We start from the raw sequence: 12443 nt of genomic DNA, 5'->3' as shown, positions 1-12443 counted from the left end.
TTGTCCAATATCATAGTACGAGAATATAATGAAAATCACATGTAATCTACACAAATGCGACGAGGTGGGAAAACGATCGGAACAGCCGCGTAACGCTTTGAAAGCGGTATAGTTCCCATACGTATCATCCAAGCGACTTGTCCTATTGCGCGAAACGTAGAAGCCTCCAATTTGCTGCTATTAATCATGCCCTGATCGGCGAAATTCACACTCTACCCGAAGAGAGGTCGCTTTCGTCCAGTAGCATTCACACGTAACAGCCAATTGAACATCAAAGGTCTCTAAACGTTTGATGTTTCTCATCTTCTTACTTAATTACAGATACGGAACTTCTGTTACAGAATGGTGTTACAAGAATTCCGTTTGCTAAACGGAAGCTCGCGTGACATTCGAATTATTGGCTCAGACTTAACAACCTATTTTCCGGGTGGATAATGGGAAACATGAAACAAACGTTTCTGTTTGTGGAAACATATTTATTACGCTATTTGCTCGACGATGTTATACCGTTTGCATAAAATTTAACTACGTTCCGTAACTCATCCTTGTTGACGATACATTTGATTTTTATTGTTTCATAAACCCTCTTTATGAGGTTCAGTTAGTCCTCGTTAGCCTTATTATACAACGTTTAAAACGTTTCATGTACAGTTCGTTTTAAGTTTTACTCTGTTCTCATACTAACCGCAGTTCCATTTTATTAGCTAAACCATTGGTGGCTAAACTGGATGTAATTATAGCGAAAATAAGGTATATATTAACTACCGTTGCTTTTTTCCGCTTATTAAATATTATTTTTTAATTATAGCAATCCAACGGAAGACTACTTTAATGAATATAGTTGATTTCATTTTTATTAAATCCTTCAGTTTTCATAAAAGATCGTAAAAAAAGATACGAACTTAGCCGAAAGCGTATTTCAACGAAGATGTTCAATTAAGAATTATAATTTTTTCCCCGCCCACGAAACGGCCCGTATCTCAAACAGTGAAGAAAAAAAGGGCGCTCATTCTGCTCGAGTTAGGCGTCCACAGAACCGCAAATTTCTGGAAAAGCACTTTGCAGAATATGAGATTCGCTTGAAACGCTAATGAAATCCGAAGGGCAACGAGCAATTTCTGAAGGTGGCTTACTGGCCACGGCTTAATCTAACTCGGAGCCAGACTTTGCGCCGCGGGAGTTTCGTGCCGCTAGCTCTCGAGGAAGCTATCTCCAAAACTTGTCCTCCTAAACGGGAAAGCATACGTCTCCGACAATGAAACTTAGTTCGATGAGAAACCCTGAGGTGTCGATTCTAAAACGCGCTGTCATCAAAGTGAAGCTGAACGTGTACAGTATGAGAACCGGCGAATTATCCTACTGATGTTCGCCGAACTAAGTCGAGAGTGTGTTCATTAAAAGCGAACAATGTTCGGTGATTACGTTCTCGCGAAACCTTGTTCGATAAAAGTTGCTGACTTTGGGAAAACGAATATTTGTTTTATTTATCTATTTCGACCGTAGATATGTGAAGCAAATTATAGATAGGAAGAACTATAAAATATCTAAATATAAATTTATTTCAATATAAAATTGTAGATAATAAAATTCAAAGGCAGAAGTTGTATTATCTGAATGTATGCTTTCATAAAATAGTGTTGATGGTCTGTACGATACGTTTCGAAAATTTTCTGAATAATTACGTAAGACAGTAACATAATTAAGTAAGATACAAATTGAAAATATACCTAACTGATCGAGTTTAATATACGAGTGTATGTATGGAATTTGATAAATTATTACACATATTTTTGTAACAAATATTAGTTACTTTTCAAATTACAACAATTTATTCTATTTTATACACCTCCACGAATTCCATCACACCAGAATTTTTAATTACGAATTTTAAGAATTAAATAGCAATGTACCAATTACGGAGAATGAAGTTTGAGCAGATAGTTCAAGTCAACAAACGAAATATACTGCTAATTACGATAATACATAGTAGGTGTTCGATATTTGTTTTATTTAGATTTCTATCAATACGTGGCATCCAGAGTGTTATTAACTTTGCACGTTGGCATGATCTTCCTTGTGGCAGCACTTTAAATTGAGTCTTCGCGTGTGTATGACGTTTAACCCAGCTTGACCCTCGTTTACTACACGATAACGTGGAAGTAAACGACAGAATAAGTTTACGCAAGCAAGTCAGTATATCAATATACGGTTTGACGTTGCAAAAACTAAGCGAAAAAGCATCTAGGAACAAAGTAAGCTCCGTATTGATTATCGATAGATGTAACACACCTAAGTGGTAATACATGTATATGCATATATAAAAATAATAATTCGTCATTAAATAAAAAAACATAGCTGCATTTCGTTACTTATTGCAAATGTTACAATGAAAATGTAAGATAGGGCGGAAATATAATCATGAGAGGAAATTGATGGCTCAAAGAAGGATCACAGGAGTAAAAATCATAAACGATAGTTCCATAGAAAAATACATTGCGCACCGAAATTGGAAGAATTTAACAGCCTGGACAGCCTGCACGTAGGGGGAATTCATAGATATAGAAAGAGGACGTGTGGTATCGCATATCGTCGGAATGATAGCGTTGTGATCATGCGATAGCTGCCTTTCTTGATTGATACACTGCCTCGAATGTCAAAGGTAACGTTATATTTCAGTCTGTGGACGAAAAATTTTGATAGCCTTGCAAATTTTAGTTTGAATGTTCCCTTTGCCTCGTCCTTCTATCCATTTTACGCATACGATATCTCCTCTTTTGAGCATAAATATTTCGTATAATGAAATATTTCTATATAAATATTTCTCTTTAATCGATATTTCTAATAAACGAATGAGAGTAAATTTATCAAGGCGAGAAGCAGATTTAAGTGCGGAAGCGTATCGTTGAACAAATATAATTCCTACGTTACGTGTGACATTAAAGTATACAAGGCTGAAAAAGATTTTTGATAGTAAAAAGCTTTGCGATACATTTTAAAATCGTAAATTTCCTGGCAGCCGCGGATGTAATTTTACTTCTATGCCCGTTACGATATTCTACAATGTTATTCATGGAATTCTAACATTTTGCACAGCTCCTTCGTCAAGAATCAGTCGACACGGTTACAGTTTCTCTTTGTAATTTCCTTTGCGCAATATTCAACTGGATGGTTATAAAACGCAAAAATGACAAAGAAACTTCAAAGCGTATGCACATTCATTACCATCTCATTTAGGATACTGAAATCAGGAAATCATAATCTTTCTGTATAAAGAGGATACACAGTGATGTAATGTTTAATTAAATCCTAGTATATATTTATTTTGACAAATTAAATAATGTCAAATAGCATATGAAAATCGGTGAATATATCAAAAATAAACGAAGAAAAATTGAATTGACCTAAACTGATCGAATTTATAGTCGAAATGTATATTCGATAATTGATTACAGGGCATGCTACAATTTACCATATGTTATAAATATTTTAACTGGTAACAAGGCATACGTTCTTGTCCAATAAAATGCATACCTCCAACTGAAGGAAACTTTGAAACATTACTTTAAAAAACAGCTGTGAAATACATCTTTATTCTTAATCTCAAATAAAAATGAAATATTCTTTTATAAATTTATATATGCTTATATAATTGAACGATCTCATCCTATGTTAAAAAGTATGTCAAAAACGAAAATAATATACAAACGATATACAAGCTGGTTGGTAACTGGTGGTCGAGAAAATCGACCTTGAATTTTCGCTCGGTACGCGTGCACTTTATTACGTCTCGCTATAACGGATCTCACTATAATACACATAACAATTTACCATGGAATCCCTGTAATCGATGCATACCTCTTTTCATCAATACTCGAGAATCCAGAAGCATCGACTTTGTCGCGAAGAGCGATCGACACGAGAGTCCATGGCATAAAAAGATCATCGTTTGAATACGAAAGCGAGAAGAGAAAAAAGAGAGGCGTAAAGAAGAATCCGAAACGGAACGTATCAGTGATAAAGGGATATTGTTCACAGCGATGCGTGTGTGCGCGAGAAGCTAAATGGACGGATAAGCTTGCTCGAAGATGTCTGAGAGGCAGGCGGCTAGGCCTCCGCGGTGGTTCTCAGCCTTTCGTTAGGACAATGCCATCGTTCACGGTGCACTGATTTCGTGAGATTCCCATGACGCGTCCGAGGTTGAGCAAGCCTGACGAACGCTGCTATTCTACCGAGGACTTTATTGGCTTTTAAGACGGGCGTAATTAAAATGTAAAGGGTTGTCGGCTCGCTCATCCTTTTTGGCGCTGGCTCAAACTCACTTCCTATACACAGCCTATGTTCCTACTTCGCTATGTTGATCCTAATCTAGCGACGAAATGCTTTTCCACTTCTACTAAGAATAGTATGAAAAATAAATTATCCTCTTTCTATAAAGTATCTTTATTATCGGCTTCGTTCCTTATTTTTGAATTCTTTCAATTGAAATTTATATCCAACTAAAATGATTATTGGAATAACCATTATATACTTATAATGATATTTATTACAAATCGAATGTTTCCTACTGCATTTATTCTTTAATTGTTTTGAATGTGAACTTGTTATTTCGGTTCGTTCGTCTCCTAAACGAATACTGGATGAGGTACTACATAAATTTAACATCGAACATTTCAGAAACTAATCTCACGAAATTATGAAAGTAATGCGCTGAGAAAGTCCAATCGCGGTATGAATATAAAGCCTGACGATTCTCATTTCAATTTATGAAGGTTTGTCTATATTTACGATACGCCGACTTATTACCTTTTACTATCGACCGTACGATGAACATTTTTCTGCCGAAGTGAAACTCGCTTTCCGTATATTATCCCTTTCTCTATCAACAGCTTTTATTGCTCGCCACCGACTAGCGTCTGATTGAAACCAGGTATCTGTTCCCGGTTTCATAAAGTTATAGACTTTCTGTAACGTAGATATATAGCTTGAATATTAACGCACATATAAATATCACAGTGACAAGTTTATTCGAGCGATTATTTGTAATTTTATAAACAAATATAGCTACAAGCGTTCATTATGTTTTTAATTAAAGTGAAATGTGGCGCTTCTATATAAAATATTAGTAAACGCTGGTAAAATATTCCATAAATCTACATGTAGAAAATCTGTTGTATGGATCTTGCACACAATACCAACACAATAATTTAAGTGCAAACCATTACGTATTCTTTGTGTAATCAAATTCAATGGACACCAATCGATCATCAAGTGGCACAGGCAAAGTCATACGATACATCGGTATTGATATTACATTAGCTTTCGCATAATACGGCATTCTTTGCGTTGATGTATCCTATATACACGTCTTTACCAGGTTGAAATCTGCCATCGCATAAAAGACGACCACGTCCATCCGCGGTATAGCTACAAGACGCTTCGTCCCTGATATTTATCGGACGTATCTACAGTACACGGGGAGCGCATCCGGTATAATAATATCTATTTTCCGGGTGGCGAAGCGAGATGAGTAGAAGCTCGGTGAACGGGGCGAAACGAAATGGAACGAATCAGGAGAGAACAACTACCATGCGATGACGTTGACGACGACGTGCTGGTCTGTCGTAAATAGAACCCTGGCATAGAAGACAAATAAAATAAAACGAAAGAAAATAGGACGACCGCTGAACAAGGGGAATGACACGTTAATGACGCGACAGTCCAACCGATATTACGTGGTTGTAATGCTGATTGTCTGTATTCGTCCAATATGCTCTCCGTTTATACGTTAATTTATTTTATCGTTAAATAGAAATAACACTTTTTGTTTATTCTCTCTAGATGGTATTTCTTTACGTTGTTTATTGTTTATGCAGGATTTTGTAATAGCAACAATAATCGATTCTATTACGAGTACGGATAAAATATAAGATGACTAAGAAAGTTCTCGCAGTTTCTTCGTGATGAGAAAGTTTCAGACTTTTTCGCAAAGTTATTACTATATACACAAATAGAGCGGCAGTAAGAGAAAAGATCCTCCGTGCCGTGAAATTGTGACTTTTATAAATTCATCGTTTATTAGCATTGTTTCCATTGAAGGAAAGTAATTATATATGGGGAAGTTATAATTTTTACAATTTTAATGAACAAGATAGAATTTATTTGTTTCTTTAATAATTACGCGGGAAACAATATATGAATCAAGAATTCAAAGAAATAAAAATAAGGATAAGCGTAATAATGAAAAGTTATACTATAATAATTAAGGTGCAGCGAAGAATTGGCGCAGAGATGATTTTAACTATTATAGAAATTAGTTTAGTTACTAGTTTAAACGCGAAAATTCGATATTACACACAATGCACCTTAAATGTCTGTAATAATAATTCCGTAGTTCTACGGAATTGCTTCAACGATTCGACAGCGACGACAGTTAAATTAAATTCCGCGATACAGAATCCCTAGGCTTCTTTCAAGTACAAAGCCGACCGAAACTAGTTCGTATCCTCGAAACCTGTTGATGGAACGAACTTTGCAAGCGTTCGCCAAAACACGACTTACGGTTCTTCCAATAATACGATACTTCGTCCTCGTTTGCCCGATACATTTACGCATTTTTCAGTGGCATCTCGTTTCGCCAGACACCGTGCTTCCTGTCACGCGTTAACGCGGACAGAAAGATATAAAGAAGAGAGAAAATAGAAGAAGGCTAAAGCGCAAAAAAGAAGAGGGAGAGCCTAAATAAAAGAAATACGTAGAGGCAGGATGGTTTCCAACGAGACGAGAGCGACGCTCATTAAGCTGCCTCGTGCAGGGCACGCCCGAGCAGAGATGGAAGAAACAGGAGGTTAAAGGCAGGGGCGAGGAGTCAATAGTTTTCACGCACGGCATTTAAGTGTATTTTATTTAACAGATGAACGCGCGAGGCGTTCGAAGCTTTGAGCTTTCTCTTTCGACGCGGTCTTCAACTCTGCTATGCTCTCTCTCTCTCACTTTCTCTTTATCTTTCTCTTTCTTTCCTCTAACCTGCCGACCATCTTATTGAGAATACCCGTTAATTACATGCTCATCCCTTTGCACGACCTTTTCACCCCCTCGACACGTTGCCGCCATCATGCTCGCACAGGGACCGTCCTCTCACTTTGACGCTCCCGAACTTCACGCTGCTTCGTGACGCGACTCAAAGTACGCGGGAAGTAGAATACCGTTTTTCAGGTTAGGCGAACCGGAAAAGAAGCGGCAAGCGAATTTCCTTCGATGAAACGGCTGTTCCTTCGAATTCTTCGTGTCTTCCGGCCCTTTGACTTTGTATTTTCTCGTTCCTCGAATCGGTCGAACGTGGAGACGATAAAACGACTGGCATGATGAACGACACTCCGTGGCCACCCTCCGCGTTCGAGACTTGCGCTTTCTCTCTCTTCCTCCATCCCTATGTTCTCTTTCTCTCTTTCTCTTGCTCTCTGTTTGCTTAATAATGGGATGGGTGAAATTTGTCGGAAATTAAGGGAGGAGAATATTTTTCGGTGCGCCAGCGTACAGCTTATCGCGTTTATTAATCTGCCTTCTTCGTGACGATGGTTTTTGAACTATTAAGATTTTTGGGCAGATTTATTCCATTTATTTAATTAGAGCTGTCACGTATATACGAAAATATTTTTTATTGGTAAGCTTATCAGTGTCGAGTGCCAATTATCGCGACGTTTCATGTTTTTACGAGGGAAATTGAATTCTTTAATAAAAGCAGAGATTTTTAAGTAAAAATTTACGCGAAGGTTTTTTACCGTATGAAATTTTTCCAAAATTATCACATACCTCGTATCCTTTGAAAATTCTGTCCAAAACATGGTGGAACGAAGGCAGACACCGAGAAATGAGCTAATCGATTTGACAAGGTACTCCCCCGAACAACCATTATATTCGCTATGTCCGTGTACGAACAACACGATATCAGCTTTCTGAAACACTAAGCGGGAGAGGAGGGCCAGCATCCATTTATTCATAGCGCTTCATAAATAAATGTATGAAAGTAGCGGCGGGCAGCTACCTGCCCGCTCATCTTCTCCCATCACGACTATACATAGGGGTAAGTTACCTTCTTCCAGTTGTATACATTTATTGCACCATAAGCAAGAAATCTAACAGGCGTAGGTTTTAACGTCCAGCAAGTAAGCTTTTTACAAGGACGGACCATTTAACTGAGATCGCAAAGAGTTCCGCTCAAGTATGAAAACACGAAAGAGACTTGGCCTTGTAATTTATATACTGCTCGGAATTGAAAAGATTCACGCGCGCTTACATCGCGGCGACGAATATAAGGCTAGCTTTATGCCGAACTACGTAAGACGCGACACGTGGTTGGAATACGTAGTCGTAGACACGATTTAGCATAAACGCGAAAATTTGAGGGTACATGGAGAAATAAATCCTCTTTCTTATGATATTAACCCTGAATATGAAGTGCGTATTGCAAGAACGTTTACAAAGAGGAGAGAACGTTTTACTGCGATGGAATTAAAATATTATATGTCATTGCAATACATTGCTAGCACAGACAAATTTGTTTAACTACGATTACTCTTTGTATCCTCTAATTATTATATGCTTTCCGACCACTGCATCCCTTTATTATATGTTACCTCGTATTCATTTGATCACTAGTGCAAATCAAATTCAACTACTTTTGGTAATCAAACATGCAAATAAGCCAATAATTGACAATGGTATGTTACCATTCCTGCGTTACAACAATACGTGATTATTCCTATAGTGTACATTGTCTGTGTATGTCTCAATTAACCACATAATTTATGCTTTCAAAACCGTTTTCATTACTATTAATATAAACATGATGCCCAATTTAATCTTCCATTTTCCATTTTAATTTTCTTAAGAAAGTAGGGTTTCTTGAGGTTGAAACTCCCTTTTGCTAAAATGGATCTCGACGCTAAACCAAGCGAAGGATGTTAAAATGCCCAAAATCTTATTTCCAAATAAGCTGCTACATAAAATCAAAGGAAACGTGATTAGACTTCTTCTAACCCATGAATATAGCATTCGATATAATACACAAGTATCAGTGGCTGTGTATAAATATTTGTTTGAACAAATTACTTTAATAAATATCTCTCATTTCCCAACAAACACTACGTGCCGCAAAACAGAGCGCGCGTATTTACATCTCGCGCCTCTGATGATGCTTAAGCAAATTCCACTTAAAGACTTACACGGAGCGGATAAAGAGGCGAACAAAAAGAGAATGTATCGTTGATTGCGCAAAGGGTTAAGATTATGTTCAAAGAACGGTGGAGTCGAGAGGGAAGAAAGAGAGGGAGAGAAAAGCTAAAAGAACGGAAGCTTTTGTTCTGTGTTTCGAGTTATTCCCAGAGGACAGATTAACCCATGATGTCTTTCACCCTTCTGGGAAGGTGGGCGGTAAAGAAAGGAAATAACAAGTATAGAAGGTGAGTGGCACAAGGTAGAAAACTTGCCGTTGTATGCTGTCTAGTTTACAATACAGGATTAAGCCAGAGACCGTGCTCCTCTGCTTCACTGCTTCTGTGAGCAAAACTTAAAGCTCTTGATAAGCTCTCCCGTTCTCTTTTTCGCTCTTCAACTACGCAAATCCCCCACTTTCTCAGGTACTTCCACCACGCTTCTCTTTACCTGTCTATACCGCTATACCGCTCGAATAAAAATACTTTGCTGCAACGAAACGAAACATTTGTACAACCGCTACGTTCAGGGTACAACGAACGATTGAAAGAAACGAAGAATATAAGCACAATTGCCGGAAACGGAACTGGTGATGGGGCGAAGCTTGAATCCACGCGCCGTTCTTATTTTAATTTCTATCCTTTCTCAAGCAGGAAACAATCTATATTAGATTGTACAAGAGAAAGAGTGAGAGAGAGAAGCGAAAATAAGAGAAATTTTCAAACGTTTGTTTCTAATAAAATAATTCTTATTGTTCGAAGTGTATTTGTGATATCTTGAAGAACGTTACCTGTATAATTTATGCGATGCATCTTTTTTCTCCTAAACGATGTGAAACGTTACATCGGTAACGCTGACATTTTTTCATATAGATTCGAAAATTTATTCTATTTTCTACGCAATGCATGCAGATTTTTGCAGAACCTATTTTGAAAGAGATATTATTATTCGTAAAATCACGTTGATATTATTGAAATAATTCGACGTGTTAACCATATTGTCCATTGTAAGGGAAAAATAATCGGACCAGGCCCCAAGACATGCCGTGACGTCGGGAGACTTCGGAAATATGATTTCATATATGGAATTACCGTTGTGTCTCGGGGAGGAAAATAAGATCAGGCTAAGTCGAGCACATTGTCCTGCGCTGCTGGTGATACCTAAGGGTTGGTTTCCAGTCACATGTCCAAAAGAAATAGTAGCTATAGGCTACATGGGATAGATATAATGTTATGGTACGTTGACCACCACGGTCCATGTAGTTCCTGGGTCGGTGATGCCACGCTACGCTGGATTTACTTCACGTCCTCTCACTCCCTCTACTCTTTTTTCACCCTCGTTTTTACTTCCACCCGACGTAGCTACGTACATCATTCCCTTTTGCATTCTTCATTCCGGCCAATGTTGTAAAAACGCTGCTCCGGCGCTACGGTATAATCCAATTAGCCTGTTTCTTCTTCGCCGACAAATTAAGCGTAGTGCCTCGCTGAATAAATGTCTTCGTGGCTCCCATTCGAATATCGTTTCTTTAAACGCGATTATGTTGTCTAATTGTAAAATTTATGCCAAGGTTGATAGAGTAATTTGGTCTAAAGTTTGTTGAACTTGTTAGCTTATAGGAAGAGCGTACGTATGTTTGTTTGATTTATCTCTGGAACAGTGCGGTGTGAAAGTGCAAAGAGAAGTGTCTCATTAGTTATTATACGCGGCGATTTATCAAATGCAAAATATATAAAACTGTCGCGAAACTGATTAACGGTTCGTAATTTTTCATAACTTTCTTCAGTCATCCGTTCTAATCACGCAAATGTGCTCACATTTTTTAACGAGTGTTACAGTCTTATTTATCCAATCCATTTATCTTCTTCGTTCATTCAACACACTCGCTAACATATCGAAATATCCAGCATCACAAATACTCGCTCATATTTTTAAAATCACACGAAACACTTTATTCCTAAACAAACACGTGCAGATGTGCCAGCAAAAGATTCCGTGCATTCGGATACTGCATAAATCAGTTACGTTGTACAAATAGAGCGATGATCTTCCAATACCCGCTATCTACCGCAACAATCTCCTTACGCTTTTACATTTTCGTATCCGCGAAGAGACCCTATTTTCCATGTCCGCGAATCAGAATTTATCGCGGGAACGGTTCTCGAAATTCCCTGGCATCGACTCCCGACACACGCTGCTACCCGCCGCTGCATTATTTAAATCTGTGCAGTATCGATTTACACGTCTCATACGTAAACGTCGATCTAATTTCCATTCGGTAACAGTGGCGGTGCGAAATAAAGGTTATCCCAGTCGCGGAGCACGTCCCGCCGGTGAACGCCATGTTCCTTATTCCGCTTGGCGACCGACGACACGTCGCGTTTTCATTCTTCGGCAAGCGAACTGTTATTGCAAATAGGCGAAATCGTCGTAGAAATCCGCTGCTATGGAGATATCATGCGGCTTGCGATATCGGGTCTGCGCGACGCGGAGAATAATTTTCCCATAGGAACCCGCCATGGACAGTATCGCGACACTCGAATCTGGGAAACCATCGACTCCTTTTCAGGGACGACCGTTTAAGTCTGATGTCACGTGCGAGAATTCTTAACCGGGATCACTGGATTCCGGTATATGTACTCCACGCCACCACGTGCAAATATTCGGTGTTCTGCTTTCAGCGTAACTTCATTTCGCGAAGCATAATCAGTCAATATCAGCGCTGTCGTGTATTAAAAGTTCGTATCGTTTAGAATTCGGATAAAAAGGCTATTGTGGGCAGGTGCAGAGGACGGGGCAGTGATCGTAGAACAAGCGGGGAGCGGCTGATTCTACGTGAGAAAATAAAAAGAAAGAAATTTGGCATAATATTGTTTTATCTGCGGCTTCGTTTTTCGAGAAAATCGAGATTTGACAACGGAGATTTAAACTACACGAAGTAAATAAAAAAATAATGAAAATAAGTAAAAAATACAAAATAAAACATTTTCATAAGATATTTCATTTTCAAGAGAAACGAATTTGAAAATGTAGTATCGTGCGCGTTAGAATTAATTTTTCAACGACTACATTCACTAGGCAAAACATGTACACTGAAAATATAATTATAAAAAGTACTTGTCTGACTATCCTTTTCTATGATTATATATGTATTTAGACATTTTTATTGTAGTATTATAATGTCATCAAGTCGATGTTATTAATCTAAACAAAGTTAATTTAATGTTACAATA

The 12443-nt window shown here is 38.0% G+C and overlaps 1 protein-coding gene and 1 long non-coding RNA gene across 7 annotated transcripts in view; one reads left to right on the top strand and one right to left on the bottom strand.

The window, feature by feature from the left end:
• LOC122571105 (nucleolysin TIAR) overlaps positions 1-12443 on the bottom strand; it is a 582639-nt gene that overhangs the window by 533115 nt on the left and 37081 nt on the right. The window lies entirely within an intron of this gene.
• The window catches only part of LOC122571166, a 324551-nt gene that overhangs the window by 310806 nt on the left and 1302 nt on the right, over positions 1-12443 (top strand). The window lies entirely within an intron of this gene.

Source organism: Bombus pyrosoma, linkage group LG1, assembly GCF_014825855.1.
Source record: "Bombus pyrosoma isolate SC7728 linkage group LG1, ASM1482585v1, whole genome shotgun sequence".
Lineage (NCBI taxonomy): Eukaryota > Metazoa > Arthropoda > Insecta > Hymenoptera > Apidae > Bombus > Bombus pyrosoma.
The sequence above is the reverse complement of the archived record's forward strand: the minus strand, read 5'-3'. Positions and strand labels throughout refer to the sequence as shown.